At 38.6% G+C, this 22,826-nt stretch overlaps 1 protein-coding gene across 4 annotated transcripts in view; it reads right to left on the minus strand.

Moving 5' to 3' along the window:
* The window catches only part of LOC139743032 (protein kinase C and casein kinase substrate in neurons protein 1-like), an 87,598-nt gene extending 70,182 nt beyond the window's left edge, over positions 1-17,416 (minus strand). For all 4 annotated transcript variants that reach the window (XM_071653541.1, XM_071653539.1, XM_071653538.1 and 1 more), the window contains exon 1: positions 17,289-17,416. The gene's annotated coding sequence lies outside the window, so the exon portion shown is untranslated. The remainder of the gene's footprint in view (positions 1-17,288) is intronic.
* Between the last annotated feature and the right edge of the window lie 5,410 nt (positions 17,417-22,826).

Raw genomic sequence — 22,826 nt, forward strand, 5'->3', positions numbered from 1 at the left:
TACAGTTGTCTTCAAATAATCTGTGGCCGCGTTTATAAGACTTTATTTCGGCCAGAAACAGTGTTTCAAACCTCAGCACTTTTAAAATGTCCACTGTTTCAAGCAAGAAAAAAAAATCTCATGAACGCTAGTTGTAAATTTAAACAGTGTTTCTCTACAAAGTGTTTTGAAAATCTTAAATGCAAGTTCAGCGATCTCAAACACTGTTTAAATGATGTCACGATTGCCTTGCACACGCCCTGTTTGACCTTTTGCTGAGGAACAAATTGCGCAGAATGAGCTGCATACATGTAATGGCACAGTCTGAGAGAGTCCCAACACGCTCGGGGAAAAAAAAATTTTATAAACGCTGTCATGACAAAACCATGTTTCAAATCAGTGTTTCAAAACAGTGATTCTCGGCACGCAAGAAACGCGGCCTTAGATAACAATTGCAGGGAAAAAAAACTGTAATTATGGAAGATTTGGAAAAATATATAATGATACTACTAAAGTTCATCTAGACTTTAAAAACAAATTGAAGACTGGTTGTAAAACACCCACTGACCAGCTACTGCCCTTTGGTACAACTATAAGCAGACAAATGAATCTATTGATCTGGACATTAAATGCTACAACCTGAACTACACTTGTACGTATATGACACAAAAAACAGGCCTGTTATACAACATTTACATGAAAAATAATATACAACTGTCTCTCTTTTTTTTTCTTTTTTTTTTTTGCTGATTTTTCTTTTTTAGTCTATTCAACAGTTGTGAAAGGAACAACTCTCAAAATCATTACCTCCTGTTGAATACAGAAATATATTTGATAATCCTCAAGGTGAGGAATTGATTTCAAAACTTTTGTCTGGAAATGGATAAAACTCATTTCTCATCGAACTGCTTTGAATTTTTATCGTCGAATTTACCACTTGCAATATCATCTAGCAAGTCCCGCTCGCAAATGCTCCCCAAAATATATCATACGATATAAACACAACTATTTCTAGAGTGCCTCTTTGACAGGATTTGCACCTGAAAGTGCAGAAGGTTTCACTTTCTTTCTTGTTTTCTCTGTACATCAACTATCAAAATGATCTTGCGAGCAGGTAACAAAGTCTGGACAGATTGATGCACAAGTTTCTACGAGGTCTGACGTTTCGAGACTACCAATGATCCACTCGTCAGCGAAGAAAGAGGAAAGAGCACTCAAGGTCATGGGATAGACCGTCTGGATTAGTCACTAGATCATGTTTGGAGTTCGCTTTGCTAGGATACGAGTCACACAAAGCGGGAATATCGTAATCCGCTTTCATCTCGCTTTACCAATTTTAGCCCTACCTGGTTAGCAATACATCAACGCTTCATGGATACCCCATACAATAACATGGGTACAAATGTATACCTACAATGTACATTGTAAATGTGTACAATGTACTGCGTATCGTGCATCAACTGTACCTCATCTATGTAAACTACTGTACAGACTACAGTGTATGAACCTTATGATGTAGAGTGCACATTGAAATATGATTTAAAACTAACAAAAGAAATATGAAAACAAAACCAATTTATGGTATAAGTGATAACCAGAAGTAAAAGTGAGTGTCAGTTATGAAAGGTCACATTGCGACACACAGCTTTCAACGGTGATGTGGTTTGTCGATGGACTATATTGTATTCATGAAGTCAGCTGCAGTATTCGTTGGCACTGGTTTGTCAATAGCTTCAGCAAACAGCTGCATATTAAAACACTTCTACAGTGTGGATGGGGTAGCTGTAGCATACAACACATTAGACAGAAGGGGTACAATGTATTACAATGAACACACACAGAAACAAGCCTTTTAACTTTTTCCTTGTTGAATATGTCATGTGTGTGGTGATGTCAATCAAATTCAAACTTCCTTTTCCACTTCCAGTGACACTTCCCACGGTAAGTACATGTCACACAAAGTCATGCACATTCAATATTGAGCCTCGTATGACCACAACGTTGTCGTCACGCATACAGTATGAATGAAGCGCCCATTTAAAATTATGTATTGAATGATGCTTTACATCTATAGACTTGTATCACGTTACATATTATGGCAATCTTGGCAGGAAAATATTAAAGATTAAAGGGACTGTATAGTACTGGTTGAGGTGAGGATTCTGGTTTATTACATTTTTTTTTTGGGGGGGGGGGTGAGATAATGAGAAACCTCTGATGAAATTTCAAGAAGGATTCAACGTTAAATTTGATGAAAATTGGCCTTTAAATGGCTGAGATATCCAAAAAAGCGAATCCTGATAAAATTGACAGGCCACAACTTTTATTAGGATCTCTTTGTTTTACCTTGTTTTAAGATACAGTATCTCAGTCATTTCAAAACTGATTTTCATCAAATAAACTTTTGATTCCCCTTAGAATTGTATGCTCTTTAACATTTTATAAAGTGATTTCTAAATATCTAGCAAAATGTTACAAGCTGAATCCTCACCTCAACCAGTACTGTACAGTCCCTTTAAAAACAATTGAAACAGAATTTCTAAGGATTGTCCCTACAACAATATACATTGTATCCGCAGGACTGCATCTATCGTGTAAGTGCACCTATCATGTAAATTGCTTTTAATAGTAATAATGCTGAAATGTAAATCTAGGGACTTTCCCAATGATGAATGCATAGATACAACTGTACTTGTAACTCCAACCAATGGACAGCGAGAGGGAAGTGATGTTGTCTGTGGAAGCTACCATGGAAGGAAGGGGAAGTATAAAAAGGGAAAGACGACATGGGGGGGGGGGGGTGGGGTTGACAAGATGGGAAACATGGTGGAGGGGGTACACTGTACTGTATATTCATACAAACTGTGTATGAGGTGCACCTGCATTTTACTTGCCTTGATAAAAGGCCTATTCATACGGATAACAAAGGTTTTTGGATCACGATATAAAATTTGTGTTTATATTTGCTGTGGTTCACATACAGTGTACAATGTACATGTACATTACTTACAGTTGTATACCAACTTACTAAACAAGTATCAAAGGCAGGGCTGCCAACTCTCACGCATTGAGCGTGAGACTCACGCAATTCAACCAACTTTGACTGTCTCACTCTGATTTAAACGAAAACCCCCAAAATGGAATGTACATGACTACAAAAATAAATATTTATCTCTAAATTCTCTGATATATTCCGAATATCGATATGCCCAAGCCCAAAATTTTGAGATTTTCCTGCGCGGGTGTAAAGCTTTTAAACCAATAATAATCGTTTTCGGTTTGCGCACAAAGACGAGCTATTGGATTACGATTGGTTTCTACCTATACCACGTGAGCGTAGCTTGTACTTTTGGCAAATTACAGTACATGTATGGCTTTGACATGTGCTTTACATCGCTTTACATACACTGACTGTGTACGTAGTACGTACGACTGCACAGCAGGCCGCCAGGCGCTAGCCAGGAGGTCGCTCCGCTCCCTCGCAGTGTCTCACGCCAAACTCTCACTAAAGGTTGGCAGCCCTGCAAAGGTAACTACGATACTGTACATCCACTGATTAATAACAAGAGGGACTGGGTGGAAGACTTGCAATGGTTAATGATGAGCAGCATCACAATTGATTGATTGCATAACATTGCCACAAATTACTCGGCAACACATCCATTGTATGCATTTGCTACTCCACATGCCCACACATTTACAGTATACATACACAATGTATGCGCACCTGTACTGTTTGCATAATTACTGTTTGCATAATTACTGTTTGCATAGCGTACCCTACCATACCATTTACACTACAATGCACATGGTTTACAATACACTGACCTACAGTGGTGATTTGCGCATAATGAGCAAAACTGTAACAAGTCAGAGACAGTATGATTTATTTGTACGCCCATGCATTTGATGTACAGGACTGGTGTAGTCCATAAATAGATATGTACACATACCTTGGCAACAAAAAACAGATCAACCATTCACGAAAATAATTTGGTTAAAAGAGATTAAAAAAATCAAATCCAATTGTATTCAAACATGTACAGGTGTAATTACAATTGTACAAATACTGTAAGGCTTTTGACTATAAATGTAGACGTTAGTGAGCATACGTACGTGTACATTGACACATTGTATACAAAGGTATAGGCCCCTACACTGTATCTACAGAGTATACACCGTACAATAGTATCTCTGAGCAGTACAAAACTGGAATGCAATTTTATATGCACTTCATTCCCTTTAAACCCATTGAGGATTGGCGAATTTTGCTACAATATGCATTTCCCATAGACACATGCCAAAGTACAATGTATACACGGGACTTGTCCTCAATGAGTTAATACTGTAATCTACTTTTTATACAGTGTAGCTGCTGAGTGATTTTGGTGCCACACCACATCGTAACATCTACGCCTGAAGAAAACCTGTGGTACCATTCAAAATGTTGGTCAAGCTCTTTAATTATTGCTTTTACTATATTAAAATTGATGTCTACATGACTATAGGAACGTACTGTATACAAGCACACCATGCAAGATTATACTGTATGTGAAATTTGTTGAACAAATTTTCCTGTAAACAGCATACAGTGTACATCCTACAGAGCATATTCTCTTCTTACATGTACCTGATAAAGATCACATTGCAGATAACTTCAGAATAGAAACTACTGTGGTACACGCTACATGTACATGGTACATTGTAGTTTGATTATAGAAATGCATTGGAGCTGTAGATGTACAGTACACCTACAAAATTATGCTGTACGTGTATTCAGGACTGTACAATGTATCTCAAAATGTACACGTAGGCCTAGTCTCCAGCGGAATAAAGTGTACCAGGTACCACATACACTGTACATTGTACATGAATAAGACTTTACAAAATTAAATACTGTATATCACACACCTATTTACATGAAGCTACATTATGCGGAGCTCTGACCACCACATCTGTTCCTTGCACATACACTTGTACAATGTATAATGCATCGGAGTGCCACATTGCTAATTCACAGGTGTCTGAAATCCCCAGTGTTTTTAAGCATGGGAAGCTCTACTTGGTTTATAACTCGGAAGAGGGACACGCTTGTTGCCCTAGGTATTGAAAACAGCATCTGTCACAAATGCCTGAAGAGAAAGCCAAAGTGTTAGTATGAGTGCCTGCCTAATGAATCCTTTTGTGATGGACCATCAAATCTAAATCCTATTGATTCACATATGGACAGAGCTTTAAAGGTAGGGAATCCCATTTGCACGCCTTAAATGAAGAGTTGTATAAATACAGTGGTATGTTGAAGAGAATATCATTTCAGAAACTCCCATAAAGTATTGAAAGTGGAAGGTAACATTTAGTACATTTTTTTGACGGTTAGATTTTGAAATGAATTGTTTTCGGGGCTCACCGTAAATTCCAGTACATTACTAGGCTACCTTTGCAGACCCATGTACTGCATGTGTGTCCATCATGTATATTTTGTGAAGAAAGTTCGTCAACACTTACAAACATTTCTATATACATTCTTACCACACACTCTATTAGTTACTACATCAACTCTAGTACTTTTAGATTTGTGTTTATAGATCACAAATACAGAAGAATGCAACAAAAAGGCTTAAGTGTGGCTGACACACAGAACTACTGAGTAGTTGAGTTTTGTGCATTATTCAAATTTTAGATAACGGTTGACTTCTAAATTTCGAAGCAGTGGCCTAAGCAAGTCCCCTGAGGTTCATATTTAATGTTTTGCTGCATTTTGGGAGGTCTGTAAAAGGTATCCCCTACCTTTAAAAGCCTTCATTTGTGCGATAGTTGTAAAGGAAAGTCCAGTGAAAATATTTCATGCAAATCAAAGATGCAAATCAAAGATGAAAATTGAACGTTTACAATCATGAAAAACAAGTACAACTGTATACATGTAAACACTGCAGTTAATTATAGGAAATCCCTTTGATACGAGTGGCATTACATGCATGCACAAATGTACAATGTGTACATTGTATAATGAATGTCATGTTACATTTAATAATTACAATGTACGCTGAAGTTGAGGTGTCCATCATATAAAAATCGGTATGTTGTGCTTGAACCAAGGTTATAAAAATGCAGAAATTGGCCTATTTGTACATTCGTTGCATCATGTTGTGCGGCCAAAGTCCTTCGGGGTACAACTCAAAATCATGCATTGCCATTGGCAAACATATTTAATCACAGCATGCAATATCACACACTCAAAAAAAGGTTCAGAGAGTACTTCTACATTGTTGTACATGTTTGTGGTGGGTTTGCCGCGAAAATATTCAGAGATTTTGCATCTCATCATGGCAATGACTAATCCAATTTGCCTTGCATCACAAAAAGTGTCCTCTCAATTCAGAGTAACAAGCGGCTTGTAAATTACATCACATGTAGTTCACAAAAATCACAGATCAAGGATTTATGAGTACAGACCTGTGTGTACTTCACAATACAGTGCACTCCCGTTATAACGAACACGGTTATAATGAAGTAAAATTTCGGGATACAATGTTATGTATTTGTTTACTTGTTTGGTTATAACAAAATTTTCATCTAACGAAAAAAAATTGCCGGTCCCGAGGACTTTGTTATAACGGGAGTCTACTGTATGTATTCAGTGCTTACTCTTTACATCCTGACAACATTCAGTGGCAACTGAATCATGAGGTGAACAATGAAAAACACTGAAAAACACTGAATACAGTATGTGATTTGGATTTCTTCCAAAGTACAACACACTTTTTACAGAACTGTGTCAGCAAAGGTTCATTGCACATTTAATGTTCTGCCCTAGAATTTTGATCTATTAATGGAATTCAAACATGTTCACTGAGAGAAAAAAATAACTCATTGTCAATGTGAGACCATTGTACATTGTAGTTTTCCTCCCTTCCGCAAACTACATTGTACTGCAGACTACAGATTAGCATATTTCACATAACTCATTAAATACGCTAGCAGATCATGCATTCTTATGGGGGCGGTTTTCTTCCCCAAACCACAACCTGGGCACGGCCCTCACAGCATTTATAAATGAAATGAAGATGAAAAAGGAAACCCTCAATGGGGTCTTTTTGTGTATCATGCGTACATATGATGTGTGGTGTGGTGTGTGTGTGTTTTGTGTGTGTGTGTGTGTGTGTGTTTGTGTGTGCGCGATGTGTAGTGATGGTTATGCTGAATGAATCTGAAATATGTATGCCATTGATTGCATTGAATGAGGTTGCAATAGAAGCGAAATTCCAGGCACTGATAGCTTTGTATTCTACAATATCTTATACACAGTTTGTAGTTCTTTCTCCCTTTTTTTTTCCCTCTATCTCTTTCTCTCTCTTTCTCTCCCATCCAAGTCAAAATTGGAATGCACTATTGCTAGGACAGTACAAGAACATGCAATTAAATTTTGCAAAAAAATGAAGAAAAAAAATACCATGCTCTCACAACTTTGAACAGAAATCACTGTAAGGCACCTTCAAAGAAGCAATGAATGAAATGGGAAAAAAAGCACCTGATACACACAAACACACACACACACACTCACACACACATCCATTCTACAGGTACATTGTACTGTAAAGATCTACCACTACGGCATGAAACATGCATCAATATTTAGAAACAAGTTCGTGGAGCTGTTTGAATGCTCCTGTCTCACGGAATAAATAGCATCTTTGCCACCACTCAATACACAGGGTCTGTATTTGTACCCAGCAAAACTGGAAAGTTTTACTATCATGAGGGATTTCAATTATGTTATCAGTAAAGGAAATGGATGCCAGAAGGTTCATGAGTAGTCCAACAATGTGATATGTCATGTGGTACAGTGTGTACGAGCAGGCATATTGTCTTTCTTCTTTTTTTTTTGTCACCCTATTTGTATCATGCAATGACATTTCACATTCATGCCCTGATAATCATTAGGGATTCAATTTATAAAGTCTGTAGTGTGTACAGGTGTCTTGTGTACATGCAAAGTGTGCATATACATGTAGTGTGCATACTGTGTGTGTGTGTGGGTATAGTGTGTGTGAGCATACTGTAACGAGAGGATAAATTGGCAAACACACAACATTGTCTTTGACAGGTGGATGTTATGTTTACAACTAAAAAATGATTCAAACTAGTAATCATTGGTACAGTATTGCCAGTACTACACTGTATATGGAATGTCCCCCTATGTAGAGATCTTTGGAAACATAGACCCCGTTTACAGTGCAGGGCTGGGCCGAGCCCCAAAATTTTGTCCGTTTACACTGCCGGGCTTGGCCGCGCTTTTAATTCAAACCTTTCAATATTTTGTCGTAGTGGGGCTCTGCTTGTAAACAAACGCAATTTGGTATAGTCTGGTTTTCAGACCCTTTGCCAACTGGATTCCGTGGCGACAAAGTCGCCGTTCGGGCAAAGGCCTTTGCCGAAGGAAAAATCCTTTGCAGGACAAAACCACCTCAAACTATACTAGTTTTCGACGTTGAGGGGGGTTAATCAGGGGTCGCACTTAACTTTTTTTTTAACTAGCCAGGCGGACTACTTAGAATCAATTTTTGACACTGAAGCAATATTTTGGCTAGCCAGACGGACTAGTAACTTCAGAATTTTACGATTTTTAGCTAGTCCGACGTGATTTTGGGTGGCCAATGGCCAGCGGACCATCGCCAATTTCGAACCCTGTTAATATCCTGAATAACGAAATCGTAAAGACTAAAATTGGCTGCACATTTGGCCAAGTTTGCGTTTACACTAAGAAAAGGCCAGGCTCGGCCGTGGCTCTGCCGCGGCCGAGACCACCTCCAGAGTGTGGCCAAATGCGCAGCCAATTTTGGCCCCGCATTTGGCCTTTTGCGCGTTTACACTAAAATGAAGGTGGGCTCAGCCGTGCAGCGATGGTATACTCGAGTTATCAAATACCCATTCACATGTACTAATCATCTCGAGTTATCAAATACCCATTCACATGTACTAATCATTGCATAGCATACATTATGCAAAACAGTACAGGCATACTATACAAGTGTACATTGTACAATGTTCAAAGTCAGGACTTCAAAGGAAGTGGTTTACAATACAAGTGTCTGACCTTCACTGTTACTTTTTCCTTTGTCTTTGCGGCAACCGGCTAGACTTGAAATGTACACGGGACTTCGGGGAAATACAGTAGAACTTTAGTATGCCTTTCTTAACCTTCGACAGTACTGGTTAGCATCCTGGGGTGGTATTCTGAACACCGTTTTATCTCTGTTGTAACTTGTGTTGTAACTTGTGTTGTAAGTCTGTGAGTTACAACACCGCTAAAACAGTTGTAAATCGGTATTCTGAAAACTGTTTTAACGGTGTTGTAAGTCATGATAACCACGCCCATCGCAATAATCATATCCAATAGGAAATATTGTTAGAAGTAGCATCTAAGACATTTCAACCAATAAGATTGCTCCCTTGGGCAAATGCGCCTTGCTTAACTCTGCGCGTTTTAACAAGCGCTCATTCTCTGGCGTGCGCACAAATAGGACAATGGCATGCGCAGGTAAAGAGAGCCAGAGATAGAATAAAGTTACAACAGAAGCTTGATCATTTATGCCTTCTTACGTACCGGTTTTGACGTATAGTTGGTGCGGAAGGGGATTCGCAAAGCTATCTCAGATTGAGTCTTTTTATTTGAAATTTTGTTTAAAAAAAATAAGAAGATATCTGGCGTTCATAAGAGGAACCCAAATTTCATGGTTTATGGGGAACTAGACGCTTCTAAAAAAAGTTAAGCCCTTGCAATGCCATGTTATTATTATCATTATTATCATTGTTGTTGTTGTTGTTGTTGTCACTATCTTCACAAGATATCTCTTGGAGATCAATATCACGTCAAGTTCCATCATGGAACCTTGGACTTCTAATACTTTTCTCAGGATTCGCGCCATCCCCAGCAATAATTTTTTTTTGAAACACCCAAAGGCACTGATAATGAATTCTTATTGGTGAAGATAGTGAAATCATATAAAAAATGTATAATATTTTGAAACACATTTTTGAAATGAATAGTGCTTAAAAAAAATTGCAGACGGTGCCGGTAACCTTTCTGTTCATGTGTTTGTGTTTTTATCTATGTGCATTATTTATGCAACGGGTATGTATACTTGCAGTGTTGCTGTTACCAAATTTTGTATTGTGGAATGAGTTTACATTTTGTCAAACTGCTATATCTTTTGCCTTTCTGTACATACATTGCTTTTATTTTTTATATATCTTTTTATTTCGAACTCGCATACCACAATATTGACATGATGAATTATCTCACTATCTAACATAAGTTAAAACGAAAGTTACAACGGAGTTAAAACACCTTCCACCCTGTTTTATCTCAGAAGCATAAATTTGCACGGGGCGTGACTTACAACAGAGGATAAAACAGTTTTCAGAATACCATGTAATCTAATGGGTGTTCAGGTTTGCGCCCACTGTTACGCGCGTGCGCATACCCTAAGACAATGGTATGCGCAGGCAAAGAGTGCGCAAGATAAAACACAAGTTACAACAGAAGTTACAACAGAAGTTACAACAGAGATAAAACGGTGTTCAGAATACCGATGTGTTACAACAGACTTACAACAGAGATAAAACGGTCTCAGAATACCACCCCTGGAAGGCATGTACATGTCCCAATTCATAACCTGACGTACTTTGTACGTCTTGTACAAGTGAACCATAGCATTACACTCTAATACAACTCCAAAACTTGCTCTGTAGCAGTACATTGTATCTTACAATGGCAACATGATTGACAGTATTAAAGGGATGGGGTAGTTCATGCATGACTGGTTTATGCTACAGATCGAACAAATGGGTTGTTGTAGTGTACCCTGTACAGTGTAGCTCACTGGCTTCACTGTACATCTGTGTATACACATCACATCACATACATGTGATGTTTATTGCGCAATGTTGTACAGTATGTGTAAACCTGCAAGTCTCTTTTCAGATTGGTCCCTAAACCAAACAAAGGGGTAGGGAGGAGAGGGAGGGGGAGGAGGAGAGGGAGGGGGAGGGGGAAGGAGAGGGGGAAGGAGAGGGGGAGGGGGAGGGGAGAGGGAATGGGTTCTTCTAGCAGATTCTCTCTTTTAGACGGGAAAGTCCCTCATCACAGGGTTTTCTCCTGGCCTACAGAGACAACAGTGTGAACACACGAAATGCATACGATACAAACAGTAGTCTACACATAGATACAACACTTCAGTGTAGAGTATACATTTGTAGGTACACCTGTACATCGTGTAGATATAAATATACTTGTACCTATATACAGGGCTTGTACATTGCGTAGATTTATACCTCTACATATTGTGTAAATGTTTTGTATTTAACAAGTGCGTGCTGTGCATGTGTACACTTTTGTCTGGTGCAGAATGACATGGATGTGTGCCTTCCTATGTCATGGGATGTCACATTGTGTATAATGTTGTACCTACATAATCCATGGATACATCACTAGTGTACATTGTTCAAACATTTCTTCATGTACAGTAGCTGCAATGTTTCCTGCCAAAGTATGAGTGGTGCATGAGTGACGTGTACTGTATGTGTGATGTGCTACAAGTAAAATGTAGGCCCACTGTATTTCCTTGTCGTGGTCTGTTGTCGTGGTCTGACAGAAGTACATTGTATGACATGCACAGTTTAAATTAATGGCAGACTTGAAAGAATCAGTTTCTATCATTTCGAGTGTTGCCGTCATAATAAAAAAAAAATCACTCTTTTTATTCCTTTTTTTTTTGTGTGTGTGTGCAGGTTCCATTTCCACAAATGCTTGATTAATATTCTATTCCATAGATTCTGATTTGCTTGTTTGGTCTTCCATGACCAATGCTTATTTCTTATAACAAATCACAACAATTTTTTTGTTTGTATTCTTGTAAGTAAACAGTGTGTGTATACTGCACGCAGTACAAATGTACATGTACACTGTAGGTCATTTCTTTAATACATAATCTCAATAGCCGCAGTCACAAAACACAAACCTATGCCTTGTTTCACTATGCATTGAAGGGCCTCACCCCTACAAACTTCAAGCCCTTTAAGCTTTAATTGTAAACAATTGCAAAATTCAAACATTTTGTCCTCTAGGGTGTCCAAATATCATACAGATACTGAGAAAACAAAAACCAAATTACTGAGACAGAGAAAAGATGTCAGGGACTCTCATTTGATTCTTATTCTGAAATGGAAGAGCCCCCACATTTATGCACTGTTATGTTACTTACAAGTACTTTCTCAAAGGAATGATGGACAGAGCCTTGATTCTATGAACGGTGACTTTGCTGAGCATTGATACAGCACACCATCTTAGGTGTGATATAATACTGGTATTGATTTAAAGGCATTATTTACCATTTGCAGATGAAACAAAAACCCAGCTTTTTCAATAGTGGTTTGAAATAGTTGTAAAATGTAAGATAGTTATAAAAACAACCAATGTAAAAATGTTAATCAGTATAATTAAAGGACAAGTTCACCTTCATAAACATAAGGATTGAGAGAATGTAGCAATATTAGTAGAACACATCATTGAAAGTTTGAGGAAAATCAGACAATCCGTTCAAAAGTTATGAATTTTTTAAGTTTTTGTGCAGGACCCGCTGGATGAGAAGACTACTGCAGTGTATGAATAACTTAGATGTCACATGCGTACAACAATATAAGGAAAATATAAAGAGAATTTCACAAAATTCCATCTTTTGAAAAAAAGTACACATTCCCCTGACTCGTTACCGACAAATGTTATGGGTAATATTATTCCCCCTGCCTTTAGAAAGAGGCAAGTCAAGTGCTCTTTTATTATGCGAAAAAAGTGAAAATATGTTGAATTTTCTTTTACATTTTCTTTATACTGTTGTACGCATATGACTCACAAGCTGTAGTAGTCTCCTCATCCAGCGGTTCCAACACAAAAATTTAAAAAATTCGTAACTTCTGCATCGATTGTCCAATTTTCCTCAAACTTTCACTGATGTGTTCTACTAATATTGTTGCATTTTCTCAATCCTTATGTTTATGAAGGTGAACTTGTCCTTTAATGTTAAATACTGTTGATACAAAGTGTGAACAATAGTTATAATAAAGTTGTTTCTAGAATAAACCGTCTACAGTTATGGTTCATTAAAAAAAAATAGTGATATCTCCTTAGGCTTTATTGCAAAAATTTAATGGTAGGATAATTTGTACAATTCAACTGACCTACACATATGCATCAAATTGTAAGCCTATCAGAAAACTTTTCAATCACTGCTCCCAATTTGGTAAACAGTAAGTGACTACCTTTGTTTTTTGGTGACTGTACAGTGTACTTGACCATTGAAGACAATGGACCCTGCTGTACAATAAATAATTACTTTTACAGGATGCTGTATAAACGAAAGCAACGATACTGTATCAAATATGCACAAACTCATTAGAATGCTTTTCATGTGGTGTGGACTTCGGAACTCCAGTGTTCAAATAGCGTGTCTCCACTCAAAGAATGCACAGAATGTCTGAATACCAGTCAGGCAGAAAGTTATGTACAATCAGACACTGCACAATTCACGCTCTGGGTAATTGCTGGGGGGCAAAGGTCACGCTTACTGTGGGGACCAATACACACCCCAGATAATGGGTGCCCTGTTCTATATTGTATTGATTTATAATCAAGTACAAATGTAGGCATTTTTGTTGGGAAGAGCAAACACTGATGCCCATTGCAGAGGTCACAAAAGTAGTTAATGGAGAATCTAACCAGTTAGTTACAGTGTACGTGCACGTATCGAGAAATACATCTGCCACACAAGCCTTCATATATGAAAAATGACATCTGGAGGGGCAAAGAAGCCCTGCTTTCAGTATCTAATTCCTAGAAGGTTGTACATTGTATTTCGAAAATCCAAGTAAAAGGCTGTTCATCAAGCCATCAGGGTAATGTAACCCCCAGTAATCCATTGGGTCATCATCACTACAAATTTTATCAGCCCAAGTTTAAAGGGACTGTACAGTACTGGTTGAAATGGGGATTCATGTTTTGAACATTCTTAAGTGAGATAATGAGAAACCTCTTATGAAATATGAAAGAGCATGAAATATTAAGAAGGATTCATCGTTCATTAGATGAAAATTGGTTTTCAAATGGCGGAGATATCCAAAAAAGTGATAATAATAAAAGGCGACAGGCCACAACTTTATTAGGATCTCTTTGTTTCACCTTGTTTTTGAATATCTCAGCCATTTCAAAACCGATTCCATCAAATAAACTTTTGATACCCCTTAGAATTTCATGCTCTTTGACATCTCATAGAGTGGTTTCTATCTCACAAACCGTTAAAAGATAAATCCTCACCTCGACCAGAACTGTACACACCCTTTAACTTGCATTTTGCACCCTCCCCCCCCCCCCCCCCCACTTTGGGCTACAGGACAGTCCATGTCATACCATTTGAAAGTTTTGCGGTAGATCTATACAAAATACCACATGTGGGTAAACCATAGCACCTCAAAAGCACCACAGCAAACCCACCCCAGTGTAGCTCCTTAATAGAAGATGCCAACGAAATTTATCACATGAAGCATCACGCACCAGAAAAACAGACTATCAGAATGAAAGTTTCAGTAGATACTTACAACTGTCAGTTCATACTACAACTACTTTATGTACAGTGTGTATATAATAGTATGTACAATGTATGTATAATAGGAGTAACTTCGGACATGAAAATTGCTACAACTAGACATGAACAAAGTGCATGTTGCAGTGGTGGATCCAGGTGGGAGCGCATCAGGCGCACCCCCCCCCCCTTTATCTTTTTAATAAAAACAAAAGAAATGAAAAGAAAAATGGAGGGGGCGCATGCGCCTCCCTTTCGGAATTCCTGGATCTGCCCCTGGGTTGTGCACTGTGGGTATATCATGAGAGTATGAAGTTATTGTCTTTGAAATCTGATACACTGTGGGATGCATGTACACTGTAGGAACCATGAAAGTGCAAACATGTCTTCACATAATGTTATGTACATACAATTGTAAGCAGCCATTTGTAGCTGTATTTTACGACAAGAAATGTGCACATACTGTACAAAGCAAGAAATATTTGCGGCATGAATTTTCGCAAATTGCAGTCGATGGCCTTTTTTGTGGCATGAAATTTTTGCCATCTGCCACAGGCATTCCATGCATAATGAGTATACACGTGTAAGTGTACACAAGAACTTTCACATGCATTTTGATTTTGCGAATCTTGGCTCCAATGAAATTCGCAAAATTAAAATGCACCCGAACATTTGGGGTTTTACTTGATTTCACTTCCACAGTGGCTGTGGGAAGTGCAGTGTACATATATCATATAATATACACTCGATCTGATCCACAGAGCCATGCAAATTTGATTGTCTTATCAGATAAAAAAGTTCTCCTCTACAGAACCGTAGGTCTTCTTCGCTCTCTGGTGAGTTGTATGCAAGTTCTTTAAATTGTTTTTTTTTCTCTCTCTCTCTTTTTCTTTTGTAAAGATTAATACTCCTCAAAGCATATACAGTTGAACCTCTCGTATCCGGACAAGTCGGGACCGGGGCTCATCCGGATAAGGGATTTGGCCGGATACGGGAGACTCAATGCTTTATACATGTACATAATATACATACACATGTACAGTAGCCCATTGTAGTACCACATGCAGTAATGTGTATACTGCAACCTTTTCATTGTTACACTCAGTAACAGACCCCAAATTAGAGGTTCGTGTTTGCAAGAATGAAATCATTTTCTTTTTTAAATTCTTGGGATTATATTTACCTAAATAACTATTAAGAAATGTATCAAGTATATGTAATTCATGTGTGTTTGTGTAGGAATTCTCAAGGAGTTGGGAATCCCCCTTTCCTCCCGTAATTATTTTTAAAAAATCACGGCGAGATTGCGTCCGGATAATAGAGAGATCCGGATAAAGGGAGGCCGGATAAGAGAGGTTCAACTGTAAGTGAATTTTGTAACTTCTATACAACAAGAGTTGCAAGAGTCTGGATACACTTCATTCATTCAGAACACATACTATGAGTGTAGGCCCTACTGTCTGAACTTGTGTGGATAAATGGCTTTAAAAATGTCACCATAAGTATAATCTTTGGTAAGCAATGCAAGTATTCTTATACACTAGCCCCAGTTCACTAATGAACAGCTAGTTCATGCAAAATGCTTTCTTGGTTTGTTGGAATTGAGTCATATCAAGACAGATACTGTATAGCAACTAGCAGGTGTATTGTACATGAAAAAAATGTTTGTTCAGCAACAGATCATATTACATGAGGATCATTACATAAACCTAAGGATAGGACTACAACATACGTGTCATGTACATGTAAGTATGGTATCAATATAAAGCTGTTTTCGTAAGGGTTTAATATTCACAAATTTTGCAAATCACTGCTGGATCGCACCTTTAACAACATGCAAAAATATTTCCAACCGACAGGCATTTATATGTAGTGCACTTTAATATATTGATAGCCCCCGTGCCAAAAATGTGACAACATCTTGCAAAAATGTCTGTGACCTCTTCATTTGGAAAAATATTTGTACGCGAAAATAACAGCTTATACAACAAGTTACAGAATACAGTACCAGATTCTTTCCTTGCTTGTTGTCGATCTTCCTTCCTGTATTCATTCATTCATTCATTCATTCATTCATTCATTCATTCACGGATGGTATTCTATTCAGCTTAAAACTTTAATCTATTCCTGTGTTTCTTATACATTGCATCATCAATCGATGTCATGATCTTGAATTGAAATGTTTAAATGATACAATTTTGGTTTGCAATCATCACATCTCTCACAAATTCTAGACACGACGCATGGAGGGGGGCCATAAACAAACCACCCCCATCTTTTTGTCAGAACCATTTGCCCCCCGGGCCCCTCCACAGTACCATGTTCTGATGAAAGGCATTGGTGAAGTGTTAACTACATAAGTAGCAGAAGACCCATGGCATTACACACTGTAAGTTTTACGACCATCATATAAAAGGCGTTCACTGCATCAGGCAACTAGCTGCGCTGCACATATACCATGATCGCCTGCTGAGCTGAGCTGAGCTAGCTAGCCAGGCCCACCCGCCTACCCGATCACAGTGCATTACACTGCACTGGTAATGGTGTTTGCACGGTGAATATAGTAGCGCGCAGCCGTTACACACTGCACTCGTTCAACATCAAAATCTGACAGATCCCGAAATATTTGGGTCAGTTTGGCAACTGGAAACCGTCATGATACACTGATTGACTTACCAAATCCGATAGAATTACTGCCGTCAACTGATGACAATCTAAGACCGGAAGCTTTCAGAAGCAGCGGGATTTTTCGCCGCTATATTTGCGCTAAGCCACCGAATTCTGATACGTAGCGGAAACACCGTTTTCACCCGGCCCTTCGTATTTCAATGGGATTCCACGATAATGGCATATGAAGGCAAGTGGGCTGATATATCGCCAAAGTGGCTTGTAAATGACTGCCTAAAAATGTTAAAAACCGATGGAACACCGGCATATTGGGCATAAGACAGAATGGACAGGGCAATAAAGGTGAGTTTTTAATTCCATGCTAGCAAACTGTCCCAAGAAAATTGTTGAAAGTGGGTGAAACCTTTACCGAAACAGGGTAGTGTGGGCGATTATTCGGTCAGAGTGTGCGTTTTACACACCCCTTTGGCTAAATTTGTCGCGACCCAACTCCAATGAACGTCTGTATGTGTTCGTATGGATGGTGGGATCAGGGAGCTTCCACCTCCGATGGGATCGACGAAGCCACAAAAGACACCAAACACTGTAGACAATGGGGGAGTATAATAACTTACCTGAGTCAGGCCAAACGGGCAAAGGGCGTGTGCGTGTACCCCTTTCAATGAAAGGAGGGCGTCAGTGGTCCTGGTGGGAAACAGTAGGTGGGTTCCCTTTTGCGGGACTAAACTCCACCCCCTTTCCGTGACATTGAATTCTCAAAATCCGGCATGAATTCCTCTTTCTTTTCACTATCTGCTTGGGGTTTTTCTTTCTCTCTCTCTCTTTCCTTCTTCCTCTTCCCTCTTCCTAACATTCTACCATAAGAAAGGTTTTGAGTCATAGCGATGATGTTCGGCACCACTTACCATCTTTGAAAAAGTTCTATGTACTTTGGCGCCTTATATGAGAACGGTTTTCTCTTATTCGTTCGTACTTTGAAGCGATTGTTAATCAAGTTTTTATTCAATTTTCAAGGAGGAGCTTCATTTTGAGAAGTACATCCAACACCTTACCTATAGAAATGAAAGATTCTGTGCTCATTGTAATGAGAATAAAATTGATGATGAATTTCATTACTTTTTTTCAGTGCAGCCTCTCAAAGGGGTCGTAAAGCTTCGGTTGAGACCTAACTTCAGGTTTCTAACATCTGTTGGTGAGATAATGAGAAACTTATTATGAAATATGAAAGAGCATGTAATTTTAAGAGGAATTCAGCGCTTATTTGATGAAAATTGGTTTTGAAATGGCTGAGATATCCCAAAAAGAGTGATCCTAACAAAAGGTGGGACCCACCTTTTATTACGATCGCTTTGTTTTACTTTGTTCTTGGGTGCCTCCGCCATTCCAAAACCGACTTTCATAAAAAAAAAAAACTTTGAATTCCTCTCAAAATGGTATCCTCTGGACTATTTCAAAGTGGTTTCTTGGTATACCACAAAAAGTCAAAGGCCCAATTCTCATCACCACCAATATACCATCCCTTGACGTCAGTCTGCTATCAGGGACTATGCCATCCCTTTTAATATATGAACAACGAAAGAAAAGGTTAATACTTAAACAAGTTACAAATTATTGTATAGAAGGCACAATCTGGACAAAAAACAACAACAACAAACATGTACAAAGGACGAAATAGATTCAATACTTGGTTAGATTAGGAAGAACTGTCTTTTCACAAGTAAATGATTGATCCATCTCTAATTTGGATATTTCCAGTAATATTGGGTTAAATTGTCTTTCTCACTCTCTCCTCTTTCTCTCCATTCATTTCTCAATAAATATTTCTCCTTCTCTCGCTGTCTTCTCCATATATTTTCACTCTTTGTTAACTTATTGTATGTATATATTTCTGTACATTTTTGAGGAGTTTTTTTTTCTCAATTATATGCCACTGGTATTTCTTTTATTGTTAGTTTTTATAAGTACTTTGTAATCAGTTGTGAGCGTCCTTCTCACTCTTCCCTCTTTCCCCACATCAACATCATCTAGGTCTTGTGATTTCAAAAACACCGATAAAAATGAGAGCAAGAGAACAAATAATTAATATATACATCATGATGTATGTCGGGGATGTGTTCAGGAAGTCAGACTACAAGTTTCTGGGTTTCTACCTTCTCCGCCCTAGCATTTGAATACCCAATGCCCCTTTTATTGATTAACAGCAATCATACACTTTGTTCTTCCAGTCATTATACAATAACTATGTGATCATGGTTGTAAAGAGACTCAAATATTAAGATAGGGTAGAAGAAGAAGAGAAGAAGAAGATGAAGAGGGCGACAAAAGGAAATAAGAAAAATAAGGAAAGAAGGAACGGATAAGAAGAAAAAGTACGGAGTAATAATAAAACAAACAAAAACAAAACGGAGCGGTTCTGCAGCTTTTATCGAATCCAATTACCGAGCGTTTATTGTGAGTGACAAAAGATGGCACTATTCATTTTGCTTTGTAGTTCTCTGATAGCGTACATGCATGGGATTCTAGAATCTATCCGTTTTTCTCTGCATGCAAACGGCATTCAGTAACCACCTGCACCGCCACCTGCACTTGATAGAGTAAGAAGACGAAGAAGAAGAAGAAAAAGAAGGGGAAAAAAGGACGATATCTAATTACTTGACTGACAAAATTAAGGCAGATTGTCTTGAGAAGAAAAGACACACAAAAAAAAACACACAAAAAATTTCAATAATTCAATCGTAAAATATGTATAGTTGCACATTAGGTAGGACTTCAAAAATGATAAAAATGTTTGTTTTTTGACATGAAGATAAAAGAAACAACCAGATTGGTTAACACACACATTATGCATACAAATACACGCAGGAGGATTTGCACAGTGCATATCTGAAGCGCTAAATTTGGGACTTCATTGAAGGAAAGAAAAAAATTGTCATTTTCTAAAATCATGCGACGAGGAAGAAAATGTGGCGGAGGCGAGAGAGGATGAGGAAAACGGGCATTGAAGAAAGAAATGGAGGACATAATAAGTGGGATGAAGGAAATAAGAGAATGTTTTAGAAAGAGAGAAGGGAAACATGCAGACAAGAGAACCCGATTGAATGACACCATTTAACAAATCACCATCAGGAACACACGGAAGTTTCTTGGTGCCTCCGAGAATACGAAATAGATCTCTTCGGGCCCGCAACCGAGAAGGTTCGATTCGAGATCTCGACTCAACTCAACCTCTTCTCGGGCGAAAATTATCTCTTCTTTTGGCCTTCTCGAAGGCGAGTTGTGAGATATCGTCCTCTCGGCTTCATCGCCGAACAAAGATTCTCCAGTCGGTTTCTACATAGCAACGACAACAAAAAGGATAAAAAGATAATGATGAAATTACGAAGATCATGTTTTCCTTCATGATTATAGCCCCTATCTTCAAGGTCTAAGTCCGATTGCGATGAACCGCATGATTTTGTTTCTTTGACTTTACTCTGTTTATCTATTCAAACATGATGTATATCATAGGATTGCACTTTAACTGGTCTTTCGTATTGTCTTCATTATAAAAAGGACTATACATATCGGTAAACATGGGCGTCACCAGGGGGGGTGCGTTGGGTGCGAACGCACCCCCCTTCAGATCCTTAAAAAAAAAAAAAAAAAAAAAAAAAAAAAAAAAAAAAAAAAAAAAAAAAAAATCAGTCTGCGAGCGACCTCAACGCCGGACGCAAAATAATTATTCTTTTCTATTTTTTTTTTTAGATATTTGACACCAGGGACACACACACACACACACACACACACACACACACACAAATCGTCGGCAAAAACAATTCGCACCCCTGGTTCTGGCAGCACTGATTTTATACATATCTATTAGTATTCTACAGTGTTTACTATCTATCGACCGTATCGTACATCCGTGCGATACGGAGCACTTTATAGTCACGTTTGCATGTACGTGTGCTACTTACAAGTATGTAGGGACTATGTACGTTACTTCTGACCAATCCATATTGCCAGCCCAAGAGCGAGCCTTAGCCTCATAAAAAAAAAAAAATGAAAAAAAAAAATGGAGGGGCAAGCATATCATTTTGCCCACCCCCCCCCCCCTCTCCATAATTCCAGAGACGAGAAGATTTTCTTTTTTTTTTTTGACAGAAAAACAAAATGTTACCCCCATAAAAATATTGGAGGGGCAAGCATAGTTGAATTTTGCCCCCCCCCCCATAATTAATAATTCCCGTAATGAGAAGATTTTCTTGCTTTTGAAAGAAAACAAAAATGTTGCCCCCATAAAAATATTGGAAGGCAAGCGCACCATTTGCCCCACCCCACATAATCATAATTCCCGCGATGAAAAGATTTTCTTGCTTTTTTGTTAGAATTTAAGAAATCTGTCCAATTATTTCACCCAAAAGCAGTGGCGTAACTACGGAGGGGGGGGGGGGGTGCGCCCCCTCCCAATCCGCTGGTTAAAAAAACAAACAAAACCTACCGAAATAGTAGTTCAAGTGTTAGTAAACTGCTTTTTGAATGAAAGGGTGATCAAGAAATAAGATATTTTTTCTATGATTTCTTTAAACCATAATTAAATAATTTTTGGACTGTAAAATGTAAAATTTTCAAGCTCGCTCTCTCCGCTCCCTCGCATTTAATCGTTATGTAATTCACCTGATGTTGCTGCCATTAATTGCCAGCAGTTCCGCCCGGTGCCCCTCCCCCTTAATTTCCAAGACGAAAAAATATGGCTAAGAACGGCAGTTTTTGGACTGTGAAATGTAAAATTTTCAAGATCGCTCGTTCCGCTCGCTCGAATGTAATCATTATGCTCTCCTGATAATGCTGCCATTATTTGCCAGCAGTTGCGCCCGATGCGCCCCCTTAAATTCTAAAGCGAAGAAATATAGCTACAAACGGTAGTTTGTTTTTTACTGTAAATGTCAAAATTTTCAAGCTCGCTCGCTCGCTCGCATTTAATTGTTATGCAATTCTCCTGATGTTGCTGCCAGTAATTACCGGCAGTTGCGCCCGTTGCGCCCCCACCTCTCCTTTATTTCCAAAGCGAAAAAATATGGCTCCAAATGGCAGTTTTTGGACTGTAAAATGTCAAAGTTTTCAAGCTCGCTCTCTTCGCCCGCTCGCATTTAATTGTTATGCCATTCACCTGATGTTGCTGCCAGTAATTGCCAGCAGTTGCGCCCGTTGCGCCCCCTCTTAATTTCCAAAGCAAAAAAAATATGGCTATACAATCGGCAGTTTTTGGACTTTAAAATGTCAAAATTTTCAAGCTCGCTCGCTCGCTCGCTCGCATTTAATTGTTATGCAATTCTCCTGATGTTGCTGCCAGTAATTACCGGCAGTTGCGCCCGTTGCGCCCCCACCCCTCCTTTATTTCCAAAGCGAAAAAATATGGCTCCAAATGGCAGTTTTGGGACTGTAAAATGTCAAAATTTTCAAGCTCGCTCTCTTCGCCCGCTCGCATTTAATTGTTATGCCATTCACCTGATGTTGCTGCCAGTAATTGCCAGCAGTTGCGCCCGTTGCGCCCCCTCTTAATTTCCAAAGCAAAAAAAATATGGCTATACAATCGGCAGTTTTTGG

Source organism: Diadema antillarum, unplaced genomic scaffold, assembly GCF_040938485.1.
Source record: "Diadema antillarum isolate AM-2024a unplaced genomic scaffold, OU_Dant_1.0 seq00001042_RagTag, whole genome shotgun sequence".
NCBI classification, from domain to species: Eukaryota; Metazoa; Echinodermata; class Echinoidea; order Diadematoida; family Diadematidae; genus Diadema; species Diadema antillarum.